Raw genomic sequence first — 26235 nt, forward strand, 5'->3', positions numbered from 1 at the left:
ATCCTTAACACCCTTGAATTAGAAGCACTCCTACTAAGAATTCATAATGATAATCCAATGACAAGATCCCTATTAAAGACCTTAGCAGTAATTTTACTAAGTGGAGGTATTTTGTGCTAGATGACTTTTAGCTAATTACTTCCTTAAGATGGTAGATTACTTATCCCTCTTTGTCTTAAGGTTCCTGCCTCAAGTTTGGGATATTAGTATTATATTAGTATTAAAGCTAACATTCTCTACTATACAACATCAATACATTCTGTAGCTTTTATTAATATGTAAAGTAATTTTTATTTTTTAAATTTATTTATTTGAGAGAAGGGGGGACAGACTCCATGCTGAGCATGAAGCCCCATGACGGGCTCAATTCCATGGCCCTGAGATCATGACCTGAGTCAAAATCAGACTCAGACACTTAACCGACTGAGACACCAGGGCTCAGGCCCCTACAGGAGTTTTAAAACCTCTTGGTTAGGTCTTGCTTGTTGGCAAGCTCTGTTACTAAGCTGTCCACGTAACTCAGTGAAAGCTTTTTAGTGGAAAGGTAAATATCTCAGATTAAGTCAATCAACTGTTCCCAATAGCTTAAAAACTTCTTTATCCATCTGATATATATAGAAGGAAAACCATATAAAGACACAATGAATAGGGGGAGAAACAGGGTAAGCTAATGGTTTTTATCATTCACCAGAAGATGCAAGGGGTGCTGGGATAATCATGAAGGAAGAGATAAGCTACCTGCCCTCATGGAGCTTACAGACTTGTAGGGGAGAAACGGCAAAATCTGTTCAACATGGACATCAAAATAATGATGTGGTCATAGATGCTGCACATTAGAGTAAGGCAGAAGGCAGGAGAAATCTACCTTGGAATGGGCTGTCAGGAGAGGGTTCTCTGGGAAGATGGCATTTGAGCTGAGACCTACAGGAAAGAAAGCAGCAGCTCGGCCAAGATGGAAGGCAGAAATCTGCCACAGCTCATGGAAACCCCTGGGGAGGGAACACTGGGCACATGGAGCAAGTGAAAACAACTGGGGCGACACCACACCAAGCAGGGGCAAGTGGCCCACGACTGGCAGAGAGGTAGGATTAGGGACAAGGGATGTGGGGCCCTGCAGGTCATGGGATGCATGCTGCTTTCTGTTCCAGGTACAAACAAAAACCAAGGAAGAGCTTCAAGCTAGGGGGGTGGTGACATGATCTGTTTCAAGAAGGTTCCTTTTGGGCCACTTGGGTGGCTCAGTTGGTTAAGCATGTACCTTCACCTCAGGTCACGATACTGGGGTCCTGGGATAGAGCCCGGAGTCAGGAATCCCTACTCAGCAGGGAATCTGCTTCTCCCTCTCTTCTTCTGCCCCTGCACCCCCCACCCCCATCCCTGCTCATGTGCTCCCTCTCTCTCTCCCTCTCTCAAAGAAATAAAGAAAATCTTTTCTAAAAAATGGTATTCAGGGGGCACCTGGGTGGCTCAGTGGGTTAAAGCCTCTGCCTTTGGCTCAGGTCATGATCCCAGGATCCCGCATCGGGCTCTCTGCTCAGCAGGGAGCCTGTTTCCTCCTCTCTCTCTGCCTGCCTCTCTGCCTACTTGTGATCTCTGCCTGTCAAACAAACAAATAAATAAATAATCTTTTAAAAAAAAAATCACAGTGTTCTTTTTAGTAATGAAGACCAAAACTTAAGGATATTACGTCTTGCGCCTGATTCATGCTTCTAGTAACACAGCAGAACCAGAATGTCAGCCCACATCTGTCTAGTTCCAAAGCCGGTCTGTGCTCTCTCCTTTGTTCCACGCAGCCCACAAGGAACCTACAAACCACTGAGGGTATTCAAATCTTAGCACAAATGTAGATATTTATGCCACCAAGGTTTAGAAATATTATAAAATGGCCCTCTCCCCCTCTTTGGCAGCAGGCTGGCTCAGTTAAGCATCTGCCTTCAGCTCACGTCATGATCTCAGGGTCCTGGCACCGAGCCCCACACCAGGCTCCCTGCTCAGCAGGGAGTCTGCTCTGCTTCTCCCTCTCTCCCCGCTTATGCATGCTCTCTCTCTGTCAGATAAATAAATAAAATCTTTTTTAAAAATCAAGGCATACGGTCATCCCTCAAAATTTGCAGCCAATCTTGATAGAAAGGTAAGACTAGGGAAGTCATTGAAAGTCGGTCTCTCTTCCTCCCCAACCCCTTGTAAAAAAAAAAAAAAAAAAAAACAAGACTCTGGCATTACCACAAGACAGATAAGCCATGGTAACAAGAAGCACATATGTTCAATTGTGTGGGACTACAAATCAGTTTTGCTGGCAAGTATTGAATCTTTGAGGTTCCCTGAAGCACGACATAAACCCGATACTAAATTAGGTAAACATATTTTTTCCATGGGAAAGGAGGGGTAGATTTGGGTCTTGCTATTTTAAATATGATTTTAGCTAAGTACAAATTTCAGGAGCAGTGATAAGGTGTTAAAATCCATAGGAAGTTTTTTGCCTCTGGTGAAGCAGGGAGTCCCTAGGGGATATCATTTATCATTCAAACACAGAAAGGGCAAAGCAAATTATTCCCAGCTTTTTTAATATCATGAAGGTGGCACAACCTTATTAAAATTACACATTTTAAATGCAGAGTTTCTAGCAATTCCACAAAACCTGGAGATGTTGAATCTTTATTCTCTCTGAAGTGCTCGTCTCCTTGCTCTCTGTGTCTCACAAGATCAAGTCAGACTTTTGGAAGGACCCAAGGACTCCTTTCTCATGAATATTCATATATAAGCATGCCTCACCCCACTCCCCATCATAGCGGATCGTTGCATTAGTTAACCTAGCACTGAATAAAAACTAATCCCAAAACCTGATGGCCTCAAACAACAAATATGTAAAAGTTTCTGTGTCAAAAATTTGAGAGGGACCTAGTGGGTGGTTCTGATTCAGGGTCTGCCCTGAAGTCACAGTCAAGGTGATGGCCAGGGCTAAAGTCAGCCTATGCTGAAAGAGAAGTAAAGCCTGTGGCTAGAGGATCCAACTCCAAGCTCACTCGTGTGGTTGTTTGCCAAGGGCCTTAGCTCACACCACATGGGTCATACCATAGGGCTAGTTGTGTCCTCACAACATGGCAGCTGCTTTCCCCAAAGGGCAATGATCCACGACAGAGAGAAGAAAAGAGGAAACCACAGTCCGATTATGACGCAGTCTTGGAAGTTAGATAGCATCACTCCTGCCATGTTATTCATTAGAAGTAAGTCTCTAAGTCCAGCCGACACTCAACGAGGAAGAAATTCAACTCCACATCTTAAAAGGAGGAGCACTAGAGAATTTGTGGACCTATTTTGAAAACACCCATTACCACCCGCAACAAAAACAAGTGCCTTTCTCTGTGCAGCAGAGGAAGTCTCTATTAAATATTACTAGTGTCTTGTGATTGCCAGTGAACAGTAGTGAGTTGCTTAGTAAGAAAATAAAATAATGGTGACCTACTCTATCATGTGGGACACCATTTTGATGCAATTGTGGCCATCATTACGATCAGGCAAGCTATCCCACAAACCCAGAGGTTACAGAACAAGAGTCACAAACCAAATTATGACAAAAATAACAAATACATAGTTTATTTAATCAGTTTAAGATACAGTGAGGAACAAGAGGGAAGAGATAGGATAGTTCAATAGACTTAGAATAAGATACAAGCAGGGTGGAAGGACCACCCATCTAAATCCTTAGAATGTTCTCCTCTTTCTCTTCTCTCCATCTCCCTCTCTCCAACCCCCCACCCACATCAGCCTTCCCTCACTAATGGTGTAGTTATAAATCACAAACTGAAGATTCCTGACACCAATGGTATACACTTGTTGGAAAGCTGCAGGGACAAAGAAGTGAGGACACAGAGCTTGTCAATAAGCCTACTCAACACCAATGAGATTCATCTGTTTTTCTTGGGAAGAACACATGTGAGGCCATAACTGTACCCTACAGGATGTTTGTTACCAATGGGTGGCCAATTTGAGGTGGCAGAACTGTCAACCAGAGGCAGCATGATTGTGACTGGGTCTTCATCTTGCCATCACCACGCTCTGTGCATAAGAACAGTCTTGCCTGTTTGATTATATATTCCATTTATCTCATCTTTTGACACATCTTTTTTGAAGATTTTATTTGTCAGAGAGAGAGAGAGAGAGAGAGAGCACAAGCAGGGTCAGCAGCAGGCAGAAGGAAAAGCAGGCTCCCCACTGAGCAGGGAGCCCAATATAGGGCTCGATCCCAGGACACCGGGATCATGACCTGAGCCGAAGGCAGACGCTTAACGGACTGAATCACCCAGGCTTCCCATAACCCATCTTTGAGATGAGTAACTTACTACCCAAATTTAAAACCCCTTACAATTCAGCATCTGTGTGGGCCAATAAAGAATTCTGCCTGTTATCTTATGAGCCGCAAGCTTACAATTTATGCTTACCATTTGTTATGACTTTCATCTATCCTAATTACTTTTTCTATAGCAGAACTGAACCACTGAATTAGACTACAAATATGAATGACAGCAGTTGTTTCATTCTCCAGTATTACCCCAAGCTCCACATTTTCCACCGTTCCTAAAAGCAGACAGCCCATTCTTAACTGGGGGACTCTGTTTTCTCCCAATATGGATTCAGACTGTATGATCTCTAAAAGAAGTGAATGCGAGCACTTACGAGAGGTGCTTAGGTCACTGAGCAATGGAGCTGCTTGGCTGACAGCTCTCCTGGACAACAGTAGGTCTTGCTATTCATATTCACATCCCGTACCCCCCGCTATTGCCTGTTGACCAACCAATGAAAAACACCAAGGTCTACCCAGAATAATGCAGGATACTTAGTGGATGAATTCAGGAACCAGACAGGATCCAGAGAGCCTCTTACAGGGCGAGTTCTCTGGAAACAGATGCCATGACAGAGTTTGCAGTGCAAGATGCTTACTAGCAATTCATATGTTTGAAAGGAAGGGGGAGCAGAAGAAGAAGCTGAAGTACAGAACAGGCCTGATACAGCCCCATTCAATCCAAAGGGAATCTTTGAGGACAGAATTGCCCGCCAGGGAGCGAGTGACTGTCTGGCTCCATCAGTAGAGCATATGACTCCTGGTTTCGGGTTTTAAGTTCAAGACCCATGTTGGGTAGAGTGATTACCTAAAAATAAAATCTTAAAACATACTGCACACCAGAGTTGTCTCCCATCCAGCCAAAATTGCAGGGCCTTTAGACCAACCACTGCCTCCCTCAGCCATCATGTGTGGGCTGCCCCAGAAGGGCCTGAGCTCCACAAGGGGGCTCTTCAAAGATGAGGTCAACCCTGGAAGTGCTCAGAGAGCTGGAATCTGCCTGATGACTGCCCTACTCACCACTGGGTAGCAAATCTTTCCTTGGAGAAGGATCCAGGCGGCACATCTCTGTGTTGAACACAGAGGTAGAACTTTCCCTCTGAAATGGGATGTGGTTTTCCTGACAAGGAGAGAGGATTCAGACAGAGGTTTGAAGCAGAGGCCAAACCTAAGGATAGAAAAGCCAACTGGCAGGGAGGGGAAGCTGGCAAAGTGTGGCCTTTTCCAGGGGAAGACCAAGGTCTCCATACATCTCTCAGGAAATGACAAGTCAAAAGAAGCGAGAACTTTAATTTCTATCTCTGCTCTCTGTTCCTCTTTTCTAAAAATGCTTTATCCCCAGAGAATATCCCCCATTATCTCTGAGAGAGAAAAACAATGGGGATTTCAGGCCCTGGAAATCTTCCCACAGTTAAGCCAGATGCCACACGATGCACTAAGTCTCTTAAAAAAATGTTTTGGAGAGAACATATGCCAAAAATAATACCAAGACTTCTTCTGGTATATTTATAAATAAGCAAATGATACCTCTTAAGAAAGGGAGGGATCCCAGTGAAATCCTGGTTTACTTAACAAACTTCCCATATTGTGGACTAAAGTCGCTTTTTCTGAAATGTTCGCGTACGAACCAGAGTAAAAGTCTAAATTACGTTCTCAATTTTCAGTTCAGTTACAGGTTCCTATCCATAGTGGGTAGATTAGTCAGGACACAGAAGGGAGTAATCCCTAAACTCTCAGGAGCTTAACAAAACAAAAGATTATTTCCCAATCAAATAAGATAGTAACACTCAAAGGGAGACTGTGCTACATGAGTAAGCCCCTCAAGTAATAAGACCTCCACCATCTTGAAGCACTACCATTCGGAAAACATGTCTTCCATTCAGTTCCACATGAGACTCATGATCTGGAATCCAGTTACATACATGAAACCTAAATGCAATGGAATTTGGGGATTGGAATCTTCTTGTGTATCCGGATACTAGAAGGTGAAAGAGGATTTGGTGAGCACATAGTGTGGCCTCTGACACAATGAGAATAGCTGGCTGTCAGGTTCTGCACAAGAACCTGGTGAACCCCCAAACCCACTGGTCAGGTGTTCTTACTTTTGTCTGGGTTGAATATTCTCAGACATGGAACTGCATACTAACAACACTGTGAGTTAACTGCTTCTGGAAAGAGGACATTAAATTTTATTTTTCAGACAAATTGGCACATAGCTTATCTATAGACCTTGAAATTGTTGAGGTATAAAATGGAGAGCCACCCAGGGACATCTGGGTGGCTCAGTTGGTTAAGGGTCTGCCTTCGGCTCAGGTCATGATCCCAGGGTCCTGTGATCGAACCCCACATTGAACACCTTCTCCATGGGGAGCCTGCTTCTCCCTCTCCTTCTGCCTGCCACTCCCCCTGCTCGTGATCGATCGATCTCTCTCTCTCTCTGACAAATAAATAAAATATTTTTAAGAAATGCTAAGCATAACTAAAAAACTCCATTAATATGTTCAGGCACTAATAATATTTTAGAAGGAGTCTTGACCATTTCAAGAAAACCAGAAGTAGTTTCTGTGAACTATCTTTTAAAACTATAAGTAAACAGAATGTTTCCAAGACATTCATGCCATCTGAACACATGGATAAATACGGCATCTGAGTATCTTTTATTCACTTTATCTCTTTCTCAGTTCAGTAAAACCATGATGAGAAATTGAATCACTGTACTACACACCTGAAATGAATGTAACATTGTATGTCAATTTTGCTCAATGTAACATTTTACAATGTAACGTGTCAATTTGACTCAAAATTTATTTTTGATAAAGTTTTTTTAAAGATTTTATTTATTTATTTTGTCTGAGAGAGAGTGCGTGCACATGCACATGTGCAAGCATGAGGGGGGAAGGGGCAGAGCGAGAGAATCTCAAGCAGGCTCTGCGATAAGCATGGAGCCCTACTCACTCAGGGCTCGAGCCCACAACCTGTGAAATCATGATCTGAGCCGAAACCAAGAGTTGGATGCTCAGCCCCCAAATAAAAAAAATTTTAACATAAAATATGAATAAATAAAACCATGATAGACAGGTACCAGCAAGTTTTCTCACTGAAACAAGTAGATGATTTACTTTCACTCTGCAAATATTCTAGGTACTCAAGCCTAAATATCTGCAACTTGCTACAGTAAGAGACTTTGCTTAGTGGAGGCCTTAGCAACCAGTTATATTCAGCCAAGATTAATTTTCTGCCGCCAACACAACTGAAAATTCTCTTTAACAACGTATACAAGTTTTCCCTTTTTGCTTTAAAAAAAATCCTGACATTTGCTCCCTTAGTGGGACACTCTTTGGGTTGCTACCCAAATCTGTGTATCTCGAATTCTAATTCTTTAATCCCAAATGAAAGTTCTCGCTAAATTATCGCCTCCTGACAACTCAGATTGACAAGTTCATGCATCATGAACCTTACTTCATATAGAAGGATATCGGTAATTAAATAAATGGCTTTAACAAAATCATGTACATGCCATTATTGGAGGAGAATTAAAGGAGTATGTGGCAGGAATACCTAAACTAGAGAAGGCAATCAAGAAAGGCTTCTTGTAGGAAGTGATTTTTCAGCCAGATAGAGGATGCTGCAGATCATTAAGATAATAGAGGGGGTGCCTGGGTGGCTCAGTGGGTTAAGCATCTGCCTTCAGCTCAGGTCATGATCCCAGGGTCCTCAGATTGAGCAAGGCATTGGGCTCCCCAATCAGTGGGAAGCCTGCTTCTCCCTCTCCCACTCCCCCTGCTGTGTTCCATCTCTCGATGTCGCTCTGTCTGTCAAATCAATGAATAAATTCTTTAAAAAGAGAGATAATAGAGGAAATGGAGCAGTTATGGTCAGGAAAAGGAACAAATTTACTCAAGACCTGCTGCGTGAACTTCTAGTGCCTACATTCAAGTGATGACATTTTGGTGGCAGTCGGAAAACTCTTGTCTGGAGCTCACATGACAGATCTGACTTGGGAGTCCTCACCCTGTGTTTGGTCAAGGAAGCCAGAGGACAAAATGAGTTCACCCACTCAGAGAACACATAATAAGAAGAGAAGCTGCCGAGAGCAACGTCATGAAAGACTAAAAAAAAAAACACCCTGAAACAAGTAGAAGAAAAGGAGTCAGAGTGCTGCCAGAAAAGCAGGTAGAAACCCAAGAGCATGGTGCCTCCTTCTAGAAGCAAAATGAAAGAGCGCTTCACGGAAACAGGGAACAAGGAGCGCTGTCAAAAGCCAAAGAAAATGACAACTAAGAAATGTGCACTCGATTAGCAATAAGCGGCTGATTGATAAACGGAAAAATCAAGATTGAGCCGAGTACAGAGCCAAAATACAGATTGGTAAGAAGTGGGAGCTGAACTTGGAAAAACATCAAGTACAAGCAACTTGCTCTAGAAGTCTGGCTGTGAAAGGGGTCGAGAGAGCTAGAGAATGAGATAACAAGGAAATGAGAAGGAATTGAAGAAGCCAAGAGGTGAAACAGGATAGGACAAAAAGAGACAAGCCTAGGTGAGGACAGCCGCCAGGGAAACGCGCTCTTCACAGGGAAGAAAGTGCTGCAGAAAATGAACAGTTAATTACAAACTTATGTACCTTTTTTACATCTTGTAAAAACTTGGAAGTTTATAGACTGGCATACAGGCAGGAATCAGGAGTTTTAACATCAAGGAACGCAGGGAGTAGGAGCATTGATGGCTATCTCAAGGACAAGATGGGTTTTCCTTTAGGCCACTCATTCACAAAGCAGGTGCACAACCTATGCATCGCCGGCCATAAAACGGGCTTTGGGTTTAGACAAAGTTTATGTACAGTCATGCTGACTTAGAAGGTAATCTAAAATGGCTTCCCTTCGATCTCAGGCTTTTGGGAGTTTTTTCTTGCATCACTCTTTAACGGGAGAAACTTAAGCACATTTACATTTTGATGGAAAGAGCATAAAAAAGAAAAGGTTAAAAATAATGGTGGGGGGGATGCAGGGATGGAGAGGAAGAGAATAAAAATAGCCAGAAATGATAAGAATTAAAAAAGAAACAAGCCCAAGGTGGAGTGATCAAAAAATGATAATAAAGGAGTCATCTGACAGCAAACCAAATTTTATTTCAGCTTCAACCTCTCTCAGGAATGTCACCTCGTGACAGTGGATCTGAAATTCCCTGATCAGCACTAGGGAGGCATAATCTGCAGGTTAAAAACCCTGTTGTTTTCTTCCCCACGCCACCCCCACCCCCAAAAGCAGCCCCCCGAGGCCTGAAATGATCCTTTTTATTTTACCAGTGACTTCCTTTCTCTGCCCTCCTGCCTATAAACACCTTCCATTTTGTACAACTCCTCAGAGCATCTCTCCGCTTGCTAGATGAGACGCTGCCCGTTTCCTGAACCGTTGAATAAAGCCCATTAGATCTCAGATTTACTCGGTTCAATTTTGTTGTTTCACAATACTAAAAGAGAGCACAGGTTCTACTAGAACTGGAAGGAATGAAGGGCACCTGGCTGGCTCCAGTGGTGGAGTATGCAACTCCCGATCTTTGGGTTTTGAATTCTAGCCCCACCCTGGGTGCAGAGATTACTTACAAATAAACAAACTTTTTAAAAAAATGTACCGCCTGATCGTAAATGATATTCATTTATTGAACAAACATTCAGCTAGTACTAGAGTAGATACTACGAGGATACTTCAATGAAAAACATAATGCCTTAATTTTATGAATGGGGGTGGAGGGGAGAGCACCCTCTCCCCTCAGTAAATGGCAGCTCCACCGTTCCACCATTGATCTAGTTGCTCTGAGGAGAAACCCAGAAGTCAGCCTGAACTCCGGCCTTCCCCTCAGCTGTTCTCTGCCACCTTCCTCCCCCGTGCATGCACGTGCAGAAGTACGCAGGTACGCAAGTACGCACTGTGCACATAAAGTGCATGCGCACGTTCGCAAGTGCGCAGGTAAGCACACGCACAGGTAAGCACGCGTGCATGTAAACACATGCACACATATGCACACGCACACAACAACCAACTCACTGGGAAGCACTGTCAATTCTAATTTCAAAACAGGTCTGGAATGTGACTGCTATTTCCATCTCCATTACCTCAACCTTGGTCCACACCACCAGTACTTTTCATTTGCACTACATAGGCATTATTCTGTTAAAGAATTTTTAAAAAATCAACTGAGTAAAGGTTAAAGGATTATTTGGCTTTGCTCAGTTGTTCAATTGGGCGGCATCCAGTCTAGATAGTAGAAAGGCGTTCTAAAGAACTATACAGGCAAGAGATTTTATTAGCAGAAGGGAGTAGGAACAAGGAAGGCAAAAGTCGGATTGGTTTTTGCAAGACTATTTGCCTTACAGGGGATGGTAGGGATTTATCAAGCCGATCACCTAACTTGGGTTACTCAGGCAATTCCTGATTGGCTACTTTAAGATTCCAACTTGGGGACAGCCAGAACTCTTAAGGCTCAGTTTGGTGACGGGGCTTAGCAATGAGCAACTCCATTCCTGCTGTGTAGTCTTTTAACACCCCCTAACTTGTCTTCTCGTCATATCCATTCCTAGCTCTTTCCACCCACTTTCCACACAGAGGCTAAATTATAGATCACATCATTATATGTCCCTATGTACAATCTCCCAACTGGGTCCAACTGCTCAGAAAATAAAATCCAAAATCCTCGCCATGCCCTGTAAGACCATGACTATTCTCCTTCTCACCTTTCCAAATTCATCTTGTTCAAAACACCTTCTCCACATGAGCCCTATCTCAGTTCCTAGAATATGCTACATTCTATTATCAACTCCCAGCCTTTGAGCTTCCTGTTTCTCTGCACAGGGCATGTTTCCCCTAGCTTTTTGCATGGCTTTCTCTTACTCAACTTCAGTCTCACTCTTGAGAAACACATGTCTGGACAATTCCACGAAAAGTGTCTCACTTTCCTCCCTAGGGAAGACTGGCTGGCTCAGTTGGTAGAGCATGAGACTCTTGATCTTGGGGCTGGGAGTTTGTGCCCCATGTGGAGTGTAGAGATTACTCAAATAAGTTAGTTTTTAAAAAATAAAAATGGGGCGCCTGAGTGGCTCAGTCGTTGGGTGTCTGCCTTCCGCTCAGGTCATGGTCCCAGGGTCCTGGGATCGAGCCCCACTATGGGTTCCCTGCTCTGCTGGAAGCCTGCTTCTCCCTCTCCCACTCCCCCTGCTTGTGTTCCCTCTCTCGCTGTGTTTCTCTGTCAAATAAATAAATAAATAAATATTTAAATAAATAAATAAAAATGATGAGGCGCCTGGGTGGCTCAGCTGCTTAAACAGCTGCCTTCTGCTCAGGTCATATTTCTCAGGGTCCTGGGATCAGGCCCCCCACTGGGCTCCCTGCTCAGTATAGACTCTATTTGTCCCTCTCCCTCTGCTCCTTGCCAACTTGGGAACGTTTGCGCTCTCTTTTTCAGTCCGAAATAAATAAATATATAAATAAAATCTTCAAAAAAATAAAAATAAAAGTGAAAAATAAATTTTTAAAAATTGTCTCACTTTACTCCCTATCTCAGCACTTTAATGATTCCCATCACAACACTATGACAATCTGTCGTACTTTTATGTGTTTCCTTTTGTTGTCTGTCATCCCCACCTTAATTCTATGAGGACAAGGACTATGTATGTCTTGTCCTCAGTTCTTAGAATAGTGCCTGGCATACAGCAGGTATATAAAATGTAGCTTGAAAAACTAACTGATGAAGAATAACAGGCCAATAAAGCAGAATCAAAGTGTACAACGACATGAAAGTTCTGAGAGCCTAAGAAGAGATGATACATTCTCTTCATTAAATAAACATAATTACAAAGAGAGAACACTTAAAGCAAAACTAACCTGTGCTCCTAGAAGTCAGGAGGATGGCTTCTCTTGGGAGGGGCACATGAAGTGATTACAAGGGAGCATGAGTCAGGCTTCTGGGGTGCTGGTAATGTTCTGTTTCTTTATTTGGCTGCTAACTACCTGGTTGTGTTCAGTTTGTGTGATTTTCTGGATATTCAGTGTATTTCAGTAGAAAGTTAAAATTGAGAAAAAACACAGTGTAGGGGCGCCTGGGTGGCTCAGTGGCTTAAAAGCTCTGCCTTTGGCTCAGGTCATGATCTCAGGGTCCTGGGATCGAGCCCCTCATCGAGCTCTCTGCTCAGCAGGGAGCCTGCTTCCCTCTCTCTCTCTCTGCCTGCTTGCGATCTCTGTCAAATAAATAAATAAAATCTTTGAAAAAAACGACACAGTGTATATGGAGGACATGATATCAAAGTACAATGGCTGCTATTCATAATGGTGGCCCAAATCATCAAAAAGATTATGTTTAGGGGCAGCTGAGTGGCTCAGTTGAGTAAATGCCTGCCTTCAGCTCATGGGATCGAGTCCCACATCAGGCTCCCTGCTCAGCGGGTAGCCTGCTTCTCCCTCTCCCTCTGCCTGCTGCTGCCTACTTGTGCTTTCTATTTCTCCGTCAAGTAAATAAATAAAATCTTTTTAAAAAGGATTATGTTTCTTGGGAACTACTTTCAAAAAACTTCAATGTATTATGTATAGTGTAGTTTCTAAAAAATTTATAATGTATAGCATATATAATGTATAATGTAGTTTTTTTAGAAGATTTTATTTATTTGTCAGAGAGCTAGAGAGAGACCAAGCATTTGCACAAGCAGGGGGAGCAGGAGGCAGAGGGAGAAGCAGGCTCCGCACTGAGCAGGGAGCCCAATGGGGGGGCTCGATCCCAGGACCCTGACAGCATGACCTGAGCCAAAAGCAGATGCTTAACTGACTGAGCGACCCAGGCGTCCCTATAATGTAGTTTTCTGAAAGATTTCCACCCAAAATCGGTAACATTATGCCACCTATTAGATGGCTCTATTACCCGAAAAACTGACTCAAGTGGAATGCCTTGTGCTTCAGTGATGCCATTAGAAAAAACACAAGAACCAAGATAGGATACTGCTCCCAGTTTTATAGAAGAGAACACTGAGGTTCAGGGAAGTTACCAGATTTCCTTACAGCTGCACATGGAGAAAATGCGATCAAGTTCCTCTGACTCCAGGAGCAGTGCGGTATGCTTCTTGACCACTTCTTGGTGTTAGTACATGGAAATCTGGAAGAGAAAAGGCAGTGGGGTTGGGTTAGGCCCTCTGAGGGAGAAAGGTCTGTTAAGATGCTCTGTAGGTGGTCCCCATATTCAGCACTTGCCTTAACATGTCCCATGACTCCCCCTTACTTCCTCTGAGTGGCACTTGGCATTCTTTGGAAGAATGAATACTATTCTTCAACAGGTTTCACTAAGCCTTACCACAGATACAGCTAGGCTCTCAAAAGAACCATCTTTTATTTCTAGGGGCCTCTGGTACATCTATCTGTTCCTTGGTTGTAGATAGTAAAAAATACAAACAGAAAGGACCCTGCAAAATGACTATCGTCTGTTGGGGCCTAGAAATCTCACCTCAAAGCCGATAGAAACATTTGAGCTAACGCTTGAGTAGCAACTCCTTCAACATCCAAGTTCTAGACTGATTGATTTAGGATCTAATCAAGGACTATTAGGTCCAGCATGAGTGAGATGTGGGATGTCAGAAGAAAAAGAAGATGTGAGGCCCACTTTGGTATACAGCAGTCCTGGGACCAGGATCCTATCAGATCTGGAGGGCTTGGTGCAGACCTCTTCCTGGGGCAATAAGAGGACTATGTGTAATTCACACAAAGCCCATACACCCATGGAACCCCCATGTGGGTCTCAGAAATGGCAATCGTAAGTCCCAGGAAGAACCTGAACTCCATCCGAAGCTCTAAGGTAAAGCACTAGATAGGACCAAGAATGCGAAGAAGACCTGAGACCAGATTAGGTTTAACAAAGCCACACTCAACCTCTCAGGCCTGGGGAAGATCAGATATGGCAGAGAAATAGTTCCTCACCCCCAAAGAATTCTAAGTCTTGCCAGGGTTTTCAATCCTGTTATGATCCATTATCCCAGATTCCACTTTGAGGACTGAGACACTCATTGTCCCAACTGCTGGGAATGTTTGCGGCTCGTATCTCTCTGCTGAGGCCTGTCCAGGTGTCTCCAAAAGCCAGAAAGAATCAACTACCTCATGGTCATGCTCTCTTTCTTGGAGTAGACCTCATCCACTGATGGATCAAGGTTAGAGTGGAAAGACTGGTCCTCTTATCTCAGGGTCAATAGCAACTCCGAAGGGTCATGCCAGCTTCAGAGCTCCCCGGGAGATGAGCTGAGCTCTTTGCTCTGTCTCCAGCACAGTTCGGCACCACCAGGCCTTGCTCCTTCACGTTCCCAGATGTGGATCCTGGGAATGGTCCCGAATACACTTCTATACACTAAGCTTTACACTAAGCTCTGGCTCAGGGTCAACTTTCTGGGACTAGGGACTCTGACCTCAAACAATTCCTTATAAAATATAGAAAATATTCTAAGTTGGGGAAACAGAAAGGCCATGGGTATAAATAGCTAAAATATGAATGCAACAGAAAGTATCTTCCTTAGAACGTTGTTTTAGGAGTGGTAATACGTGAAACTTTGAAAAGAGGTGGTAGGACACTGCAATTTACAAAATAATTTAGTTTCAACTTAGTTTCAGTTTTAGGGAGGTTTCAGCCTACAGCTATTTTAGAACTAGAGTCCCAGGCAGATGTGCTGAGTGTTCATTTGTGGTAAATTTTTCATGGCTAGACCAAGGGTTGATATTTTTAATGTCTAAGAAGCTCATATATATACATCAATAAATAAAAGCATGGACTCTTCAAAAGTTATAAATGTTTAATGCCATGAGTAGATAAATCAAAAGAAAGCAAATATTAAGAACAAATCACCTCCAGTAATATAAAATGCAGTTAAAAGAGAACAATGTTTTCTCTATCAAATTAGCATACATGAAAAAAATTGTAAAACGCCTAACCCTGGTGAGTTTTTAATGCAACGCATTCTTACCATTGGTGTGGTACAAATTGGCACCTTTTTTTGGGAAGTACTGTAACATTTCATATTAAAACCAAAAGATTAATATTTTTTACATTAAGGTAATTCCATTTCTTGGAATCGCTCCTAAAGAAACAATTCCAAATACTAAAAAAGCTTTGGTCTACACATTTTTTTCATTACAGGATTAATTCAAGTTGCAAAGACATGAAAACAAATAAATGTGAAACGTGTAAAGCAAGTCAATATATGCATCCGATGGGCTGCTGTGCCATCGCAAAGTGATTACAAAGAATTCATAAAACATGAAAATGTTCCTCTAAGTTCATGCTGAGCAAAAGAACAAAAATACATACATTCTGTATTTCCTCTCTGCTGCTAAGTACAAAAGATCTCTTCCACCTAATATCACTTTTAAACAATTATATCCTGCATTTAAAATATTTTTTTCTCACAGGGGTACCTGGCTGACTCAGTTGGCAGAGCATTTAACTCTTGATCTTAGGGTTGTGGGTATAGAGAGGACAGAAAAACAAACAAACAAAAATCTTTTCTTTTTTATCAAGATTTTATTTATTTATTTGTCAGAGAGAGATCACAAGCGGGGGAGCAGCAGGCAGAGCAGGCAGAGGGAGAACCAGGCTCCCCACCAAGCAGGGAGCCCAATGCAGGACTCCATCCCAGGACCTGGGATCACGACCTGAGCTGAAGACAGATGCTTAATCAACTGAGCCACCCAGGTGTCCAAAAACAAAAAAAATCTTTAAAAAATATTTTTTCTGGAGCACCTGGGTGGCTTAGTTGGATAAGCAGCCAACTCTTGATTTTGGCTCAGGTCAAGATCTCCAGGTCGGGAGATTCAGCCCTGCATCAGGCTCCACACTCGGCAGGGAGTCTGCTTGTCCCTCTTCCTCTGCTCCTCTCCCAACTCACTCTCTCTCTCTCAAATAAAAAACTAAAAAAACCTTTTTTCTTGGGCGCCTGGGTGGTTCAGTTGGTTAAGCGACTGCCTTCAGCTCAGGTGATGATCCCAGAGTCCCAGGATTGAGTCCTGCATCGGGCTCCCAGCTCCACGGGATGGTCTGCTTCTCCCTCTGACCTTCTCCCCTCTCATGCTCTCTCCCTCTGTCTTTCTCTCAAATAAATAAAAATAAATCTTTAAAGAATTTTTTTTTTCTCACAACAATTTAAAATACTGAAAAGATCTTATCTGTATCAGTTTTCCATAATTTTAAGATGTTCCATATCATGTTGGGTAAGATCCATTCACATAAACGTTCTCCAGACTGAAGGGTTCATTGAAACTGACTGGAATACAATACAGGGTAAGACATCATCCCACTGTGCAATGGCTTCCAAGACTTTTAGGTCTTTTAAACATCCCAAGGTGCTGGATCATTGCCCTAGCTCTATTTGCTCCAGCAAATGCAGTAAAACCACTTTATTTACTGACCTACCAAAAGGATTTTGCCTCAAGGTTACTCAACCCAGAAAGCCATCAACAATGAAGCCCAAAGACCTAAGAATGTTCATCATGCACCAGTTAGACTCCACGTTATCTGTGCAGTCTATAACCTGATGTGAAGGTGCTAGCTTTTTGTTTTGTACAAACGTTCCAAAGTAAAATCCATAGTGAAGTACGAGAGACACAAAAATGACTCTACTATATTTCTCTACATTTTCTGAACAATAATCCTTGAGCAAAGAAATGCTCATGAAATGGCTTGTTCTTTGACTTATTTCCTTAGCCCTGCTGCCCGAAATGAATTTGACACATAGAAAAGTGTATTTCTTTACTGGAGCAGGACTCGTGGTCACTTATATGTCACTAAGAAATGTGTTCATTGAATACTTTGAATGTTTGTTTATTTTTACATTTCAAACCAAAAAAATGTGGTGATAAATTTATCGTCTTCTTGTCATACAAGTTTTCAAAAATTATTCCTAATACGTGTTAAAATGCCTTAGATCTTTAAATATAAAATCAATAGTTTTATTTTCCTCTTTTTTTAAAGTAATCTCTAGCCCCAACATGGGGTTCGAACCCACATCCCCATGATTAAGAGTTGCATCTCTATTAACTGAGCCAGCCAAGTGCCCTGATGGTTTCATTTTCCATAATTGAACTTTATTGTCCCATTTCTTTTCAATGGGATAGGATTTTCCTTAAGAGGGAAACAGGAATTTAGATTTTAAGAACAGGTAACATTTGTTACAACAATACTTAGTTGTCCCAACCACACATGGAAATAGACTCCTACACCAAAAAAAAAAAAAAAAAAAAAAAAAGAAAAGAAAAAGGAAAGGGAAAAAAAGCTTTCTCTTTATTATAGCAATCACATCACATCCATTTTGCCACGGTGACACTTTTTTTTTAAAGATTTTATTTATTTATTTGTCAAAGAGATAAAGACAGAACACAAGCAGGTAGAGTGGCAGGCAGAGTTAGAGAGAGAGAGAAGCAGGCTCTCCTCTGAGCAAGGAGCCCAATACAGGACTCGATCTGAGGACCCTGGGATCATGACCTGAGCTGAAGGCAGCGGTTTAACCGACTGAGCTACCCAGGCATCCCCAAGGTGACATTCTAAATATTCAACAGAATATCGCAAAAATTTGGAGGCATTGGAAATTCTCTACATTGCTGCTAGGATGTAAAATAGCACAACCCCTTGGAAAACAGTTTGGCAGTTTCTTAGAGGGAAACATAACAACTGTGTGACCAGGCGTTGCATTTGCAGGCATTATCTAAGAGAAATGAAGCAGAAGTCCATACAAAGACTTGTACGTGAATGTTCGCAGCAGCTCCATCTGTCATAACCAAAACTAGAATCAACCCAATGTTCAAGAGGCGAATGGATAAACAAAATGTGGTACCTCTATAATTGCCCAGTATCCATAAACACCCAACATCCACAGTAAAGCAGAATGAGGGGCGCCTGGGTGGCTCAGTTGGTTAAGCAACTGCCTTTGGCTCTGGTCGTGACCCCAGGGTCCTGGGATAGAGCCCCGCATGGGGCTCACTGCTCACCGGGGAGTCTGCTTCTCCTTCTCCCTCTGCCCCTCCCCACTGCTTGTGCTCTCCCTCCCTTTCTCTCTCAAAATAAATAAAGAAAATATTTTTAAAAAATAATTAAACAGCATAAGTTGAGATACATAAGACAACATGTATGAATTTCAAAATAATATCCTGAGGAAAGAAGCCAGATTTTTTAAAAAAAGAATACATTCTGTCTGAGTCAGCATATACAACGTTCTAGAATATTGCAAACCAATCTAGAGTAACAGAAAGCATTATCAGTGGCTGCCTGGGAGTTAGGTGTAGAGAGGGGATGATGAAGCCCCCCAAGGAAACTTTTGGAGCTGGTGGATATGTTCCTTTTCTTAATCATGGTGATGGTTTCAGTGTGCACACGTATGCTAAAATATATCAACTCATACTCCTCATGTGTTCGGTTTGTTGTGTGTCAATTATACTTCAAGAAAGCCCTTAAAATTAATCAACATAAATAAGACAGAAGAAATCATATTCAATAGAACATGATTATAAAAAATAAGAGGTTGGGGCACCCGGCTGGCTCCGTCAGAGGAGCATGTGACTCTTGATCTTGGGGTTGTAAGTTTAAGCCCCACATTGTGGGTAGAGATTACTGAAAAATAAAAATCTTGAGAAAAATAAAAAATAAGTAGGTGGGTGGGGGATGCCTGAAAAAGATGACGGGAATTAAGGGGTACACTTGTGATGAGCACTGGGTGTTACATGAAAAGTGTTGAATCACTATACTGTACACCTGAAACTAACATTACACTGTATGTTAACTAAGTGGAGTTCAAATAAAAACTTTAAAAAAAAAAATAGGGTCCCCAGGCACCTGGGTGGCTCAGTGAGTTAAAGCTTCTGCCTTTGGCTCAGGTCATGATCCCAGGGTCCTGGGATCAAGCCCAGAATCGGGCTCTCTGCTCAGCAGGGAGCCTGCTTCCTCCTCCCTCTCTGCCCGCCTCTGCCAACTTGTTATCTCTCTCTCTGTCAAATAAATTTTAAAAATCTTAAAAAAAAAAAAAAAAAAACAGGGGCCCCTGGTGGCTCAGTCAGTTGAACGTCTGCTTTTGGCTCAGGTCAGGATCCCAGAGTTCTGGGATCAAGGCCCCCCGCTGGGCTCCTTGCTCAGCAGGGAGCCTGCTTTCCCCTCTCCCTCCTTTGCTCCCACTGCCTGTGCTATCTCTGTGTCTGTCTCTCTCTCTGTATCAAATAAATAAAAAATATAATCTTAAAATAAAGAAAAACCTTAAAAAAAAAAAGATGTGGTGATCGAGCTTCTCAAAAAGGGGGCTATAAAAAGGGATTTTTACACCCTGATTGTTCAAGAACTGCATGGGAGGCACACAATGACTTGCAGCAGAGCTAGAAAATTCCTCTGTAAGGGACAGTCACTAAGTGACTTTCTATTCACTAGGTCATCAGCTACATTAATAACCCTGGGAGAGACAGAGTCTACTGAAATGTCAACAAGAGCACAGTATTCAAGGGACACAATAATCAAAGGTTTGGGAAGAGCAAGTAGAACACTGAGCAAATATAATCCTGCTTCAAACATAATCTAAAGTTCATCCGTCTAAGAGAGAGGGATATAAAATAATTAAAAGGCTCCTAGAATATATAGCGGGCAGTCACCTGCCAAATTATAGCCTATTAACTGGGCAAGGAAAGATGGCCAGGGAGTACATGTGAGGACATGTAACATCCTGTGGAAACTCTTCTTTTAATAAAACTGTGCCCACGGACAATTTCCCAAAGCATCATTTAATATTTAAAACTTAAACCCAATTGAAATATTTTAACATTTCACTTTGGTACAAGCCAAGGAGGGAGAGGGAGAAACAGAGAGGGAAAGAGAGACAGCAAAGAAATGTCAGGGGCCTGGGGGTGTGCTGTCTCTGATTTAATACACCAGCCACAGAAGCAGATATCCTAAACTAGTTAGGAATATTGGATCTGCCTCCCTCCTCAAAGCAAAGAATTAATCGTATTCAATGTATTTTTCCACTGAGGCTGCTCTGAAACTGCTCGTTCACATCTTCTCTGGATCCTCTTGGCAAATGGCTTGGAGATGACATGATAAAAATGAGCTATGGGGGCGCCTGGGTGCTTCAGCTGGATAAGCGTTTGCCTTCAGCACTGGTCATGATCCCGGGGTCCTGGGATCAAGCCCGGCATCGGGCTCCCTGCTCAGTGGGGAGTCTGCTTCTCTGTTGTCCCTCCCTCTCCCTCCACTGGTGCTCTGTCTCTCACTTTCTCTCTCTCAAATAAATAAATAAAATCTTAAAAATAAAAGAAAATGAGCTTTGGGTCTTGTTTTAAATGACTCTCACATACACATGAAGAACAGGCTTACATCTAAAAGTTCTGACGCGGACAGTGTGGGAAGTAACACGAGTGTGAAACAGGCAATGCGAGAGGATGAAGAGTACAAAAAAAGATGAGAGAAGACCTTCCTTTGGGGTAAGGGAAGTAAAGGAACCTGGATTGCTAGAATGGCAGACCATTAAATCAACTGGGACACCGTATTTACTGAATGATACAACTTCATAAGGAGATGATGTTTAATTTAGCCTAGATGAAGAGAGACCATCAAGGCAGAAATTCATACAGAGAATGAAGCCCAGTCTGCAGCACAAATAAAGGGGTGACATCATGGAACATTGTGTTGCTCTTGTGGATGCACAGACTGTGGGCAGGCAGTGAGCAGTGGGGCAGGCAGAGAGGGCCAAGCCAGGAAACTGACATTGGCTACACAATTAAACTAGACTACAGCTCTGTTACTCAGATTTTACCAAATAGCTATGCTATTTAACACTGAAGTGTTAGCATGTTTCTTTTTTTAAAGACTGATTGGTTGATTTAAGGAAGAGGAGAGTTGGGGGAGAAGCGGGCAGAGAGAAAGAGAAAGAGCAAGAGAGTTCCCACTGAGCACAGAGCCCAACTCGAGGCTCAATCCCACAATTCTGAGATCACGACCTGTGCTGAAATCAAGAGTTGGACACTCAATTGACTGAGCCACCCCTACTCAGGCACCCCTGAAGTGTCAGCATTTCAAGAGTGATATGTATACAAGTCAAATACGATTGCTAACAGCTTCTGTAGAGCATGGCTGAGAAATAATACAGTGATACTGGTGAGTATGTACCAACATATAATGTAACTACATTTCCTGTTATAAGACACAACACCCGTCACATAGAAGTTGGCAATCCAGGTGGGAAGCTGGACAATGCAAACAGAGATGAATACACAATCTAAGTTGTTAATGGAAGTTCCAGGCGGAAGCAGTACAGTTGGGTTGGAAGAACTGGAACTTGCTTACAAGGCTAACTCCGTGTAATGCAAAAATAAGAGGGCAGGAAAATTTTAGCCTGAGTGTTAGGACTAGTTATGCCATTTTTGCTGGGACAGCAGATATTTATAAGCAAACCATGACTATTAAACTTGGCAGTTTCATTCTTTGCTCCTCAATTGCAGGCAAGGGAGGTTTCCAAAATGACATAGGAGAAGGAAAGATTTTTTTTTTCCTCTACCCATCTTGGGTTCTGAACAAGTGAAACACAACCAGAAGTACGTTAACATATGCAACATGCATACACCTGGGAGAACTCAGAGACACGTAACTCAAAAAAGTTGTTAGAACTTGGGCTTATACAGCAGCTTAACAAAACAGCAGTGCATTCATAGACACATGAAAAGAAGAGGGAAAAGGGTTGTAGGCTTTCAAGCACAGCAAACTGTGAAAGGGTCAGTAGATGGTGAAAATTTATGGAAGGTAAGGTTATCTGCGCAGGTCCATTATGGTGCTGACTCTCCATCTTCATGGCCAGTAATCCTGCCTAAGGGAGGGAATTAATGGCAATCCTCATTTCTCAGAAGTTTCTGCTTTTACTCAGATAAGAAAAGCTCCAGAGAGGCTTCATTTTGTATCTGTGGATTCTCATTTGCCTCCAGCTCAAAATAATATATAATCAATATGGCATATTTTGATATGGCATATTCTGCTACCCCTCAGTGCGAACAGGAAAAGTAATGGAGAATGGACTCCTCTATCTCCAGGGGACAGTGCTCCTAGGAACACTTTCCAAGGAAGTTACTCTCTTCTGGACTCAACAGAAGCCAAATTATCTCTTCAGATCATTCAAAACCTAATGACTGCAGGCGCCTGGGTGGCTTGGTCGGTTCAATGTCCAACTCTTGGTTTGGGCTCAGATTCGGATCCAGCCACACACAGCTCCCATCCCTGGGCTCTGTGCTCAGCAGGGAGACTGCTTGAGACTCTCCTCCTTCCTCTGCCCCTCCTCTCTAAAATAAATAAATCTTCAAAAAGTAACCACCGAGGTGGTTACTGAGATCTAAAAAATCAATAGACTAGAAAACTTGCAATGATTTACAAGTCAGAGCTGGTAACTAAGGCAGATCTGTGCCACGGATCCTTCTACAGTCTGGATAATAATGTGTCTAAATTAATAAAGGAAAAGATCTAAGATTACAGAGAAAACCAATTCCATTGAAACACAAGTTACTAAAGTATTAAAATTTCATAATAAAATAATATGTGTGATTCTTTTTTTCTGAGATTCTTTATTAGTATATGAAGTAGCAAGATCTAGCAGTGAGCTTTAGGACTAATTTCGAATTATTGTGATGAGTGTAAAGAACTTTCAAGATACCTTCTAGAAGTGTATGATGTTAACAATGTCTGCCTATGATGCTTATTGGTGACAAAGTCACAGGTAGTGCTACTACTGCTACTGTGGTTTGTTACCTACATACGTAATTGAAAGAAATGCTAATCTTAGCTAGAAGTTAGTAAAAATGCAAACGTAAGTTCTTTCCTTTTTCAAGATCACTGATCCTCCTGAATTCTATAAGTTGACCCTAAGTTAAGAACCCCTAGTCTAAAAACCTGTGGTCTTACTGTACGTACACACACACACACACACACACTGGGTCTTGCTAGTGAGTCCTGAGAAAGTCCCCATCATACAGCAAACTCCATGCTCAGAGACAATAGCCAGTCTTTCTAGACCCTTCCCTTCCTCAAATCATGGAGAAGTGTCGAAAGACCGTGCAATGCCTGGCACCCTTGTCACCTGCACAGTGTCCATTTATGTCTTTTTATCTGTAACGCTCTCTGCTTGCTTGCCCCATTTCCGATGCTCTCAGCTTATTCTCATCTTTTTAAAAAAAACTTTATTGCAGGGACACCTGACTGGCTTAGTTGGTACAGCATGCAACTCTTTCTCTCTCTTTTTTAAGTAATCTCTGCCCCCAATTCAGGGCTTGAATTCCCCACACAGAGATCAAGAGTTGGATTCTACCAACTGAGCCAGACAGGCACCCCAAGGATGGGACCCTTGATCTTGGGGTAGTGAGTCCAAGCCCCACATTGGGCATAAAGATTACTTAAAAAATTTTTTTTGCAGGGATACATGGGTGGCTCAGTGGGTTAAGCCTCTGCCTTCAGCTCAGGTCATGATCTCAGAGTCCTGGGATCAAGCCCTGCATCAGGTTCTCTGCTCAGCAGAGAGCCTGCTTCCCTCCCTCTCTGCCTGCCTCTCTGCCTCTCTGTGTCAAATAAATAAATAAAATCTTTTAAAAAAATTTTTTTTTGCAATAATCATGATTTTGGGGACACCTGGGTGGCTGAATCGCTGGGCGTCTGCCTTTGACCTGGGTTGTGATCCTAGGGGGTCCTGGGATCGAGCCCCGGGTTCCCTGGGCTTCTCCCTCTCCCACTCCCCCTGCTTGTGTTCCCTCTCTGTCTGTCAAATAAATAAATAGAATCTTTAAAAAAATCTCATGATTTCAGATTTTAGTCCCCTGGGGGAAATATTTAATTAACCTTAATATATCACAGAGATAAACCGGAAGGATTTGGGCCAACACAGGTGCTCTACACTTGTAGCAAGAGCTGTTAACTACAAGTTTTTTATGTGAACAGGAAGCAATTGGAAATAATGAGGCTGAGTCATGCTCACACCTACCAATCGAAACTGTTCTAAAGAACTTTCACCCTAACACAAAGGATCATGATGACTGATAACAGAGGTCAGGTCACCTCTTTTTACACATTCTCTTTCCAGCTCAGCAGTTTAGAATAGTTTATTTATTGTGCATATACACTGCAATTGCCCACGTTTTGAAATTTTTTTTTAATGAAAATGTACCCCAATGCAGGTCTTGAACTCACAATCCTGAGATCAAGACCTGAGCTGAGATCAAGAGTTGGATGCTTAACTGAACGAGCCACCCAGGCACCGCATCATTTTTTGAAATATTTTTAAGGGACTCATTTAAAAGTAGAACACAGAGGGAAGCCTGGCTGGCTCAGTCGGCAGAGCGTGTGGTTCTTGAACTCCAGAGTATAAGTTTGAGCCCCACCTTGGGTGTACAGAGTCTTTAAAAATAAAATCTAAAAAAAAAAAAAATTAAGATTCAGAAATAAAAACAGACACAGAAAGTAAACAGAGCTACAAAGTCTTTCTTATCAGTTGGTCTTGCTCTAAGCAGTTGAGCATTAATCAGGGTCCTGATAAGAGCCACAGGACAAGCTCAGTTGGGATTTTCGAATGAACTTTTTCAAAGGAGAGTTATTTACAAAGGCGTGGGCTGGGTAAAGGGAACCTACAGGAGATGCCAAGGCACTCAGGGGACTAGCAGGATGGAAAGCCATTACTTGGCCTGACAGGGCATAGGGAAGAAATGGTGTTAAGGGATCCCGGCTGGAGAGGAGGGGAAGGATAGGTGGTTCAGTTGGTCAAACGTCTGCCTTTGGCTTAGGTCATGATCCCAGGGTCCAGGGATCAAGCCCCGCTTTGGGCTCCCTCCTCGGCCAGGAGTCTGCTTCTCCTCTCTCTGCTCCACCCCCTCATTCTATTTCTCTCTGTCTCAAATAAATAAATTAAAAATCTTAAAAAAAAAAAAGGCATCCAGGCTGAGAGCTGGAAAATGGCAGCACACAAGAAGAGGCAATCATGACCATAACCTCATCTAAGTGGGGAATGGGGAGAGATGGTGATGGTGATGCAATGAACACCCTGACCTTGTCCTCCAACCCTTCAGTCTTTTGCTAATAACCCCTACCTCTCTGGCCCAACCCAACCAGAAGCTAAAAGGCCCGGGTGTTCAGACCGTGCACTCCACGGGGGTCAGAGCAGGGCAGAGAAAAATGGAAAAATCAGTGCGGAAGAGGGAGAAACACTGAGGAGCCAGCACACGCCCTCAGCCCTTTTCAAGTGTTTATACAAAAACAATTTGAGGAAATTGAAGGCAGTTATCTGGTTTATAATTCAAGTCCCTCTTAAGATCATGCTCTTAAGGAAGGTCTTGTTTGCCTGGTGTTCCAGTTCCACATTGATCAAATTGTGTAGATAATTGCTTGTTTACCCTGCCATTTTACTTTGCCTCCCTGGTCCCAGTCAGTGGGAATGCCTGGAGCTGCATTTCTTAAGTGAGGCAGATTTGAGCTTAATTGTTTATCTGCTTAAAAGAGCCCTGCCTGGGTGATTGGGTTTTGTTGTAGGGGTTTTTGTGAGTGTTTTGTTTTGTTTTGTTTTGTTTTGTGTTGGTTTGGTTCGGGTTTTTTATCATTCCCGTTCAAACTCTGTCTCAAAATATTGAAAGTTAAAAGGATGATTTAAAGAAGAGCCTGGACTTTAAGTTGCCTACAGCCACATGATTCAGACGGTTCTTCCAATTCTTGTCTATTTAGGCGAAAGAAAGAGTAAACACGTTTACAAATGTCAGATGTGGTCCCTGGAGGGGCAATGATGCAGACAGCCAGAGCCAGTGTTAAAAAAATTATCCAAAGGGCTTGATTCAATATTACTGCTGACCAGAAGTCTGGCAAAGAACTGATGTTGATGTGCTTGGAAAGCCTTACCTTTC

The 26235-nt window shown here is 42.5% G+C and overlaps 1 long non-coding RNA gene across 1 annotated transcript in view; it reads right to left on the minus strand.

Annotated features, from left to right (window-relative positions):
• The window catches only part of LOC116582422, a 125173-nt gene that overhangs the window by 72931 nt on the left and 26007 nt on the right, over positions 1-26235 (minus strand). Inside the window, exon 2 of the long non-coding RNA XR_004282425.1 lies at positions 13365-13471. This is a non-coding gene — a long non-coding RNA (uncharacterized LOC116582422). The remainder of the gene's footprint in view (positions 1-13364; positions 13472-26235) is intronic.

This window comes from Mustela erminea, chromosome X (genome assembly GCF_009829155.1).
Source record: "Mustela erminea isolate mMusErm1 chromosome X, mMusErm1.Pri, whole genome shotgun sequence".
Classification (NCBI taxonomy): Eukaryota; Metazoa; Chordata; class Mammalia; order Carnivora; family Mustelidae; genus Mustela; species Mustela erminea.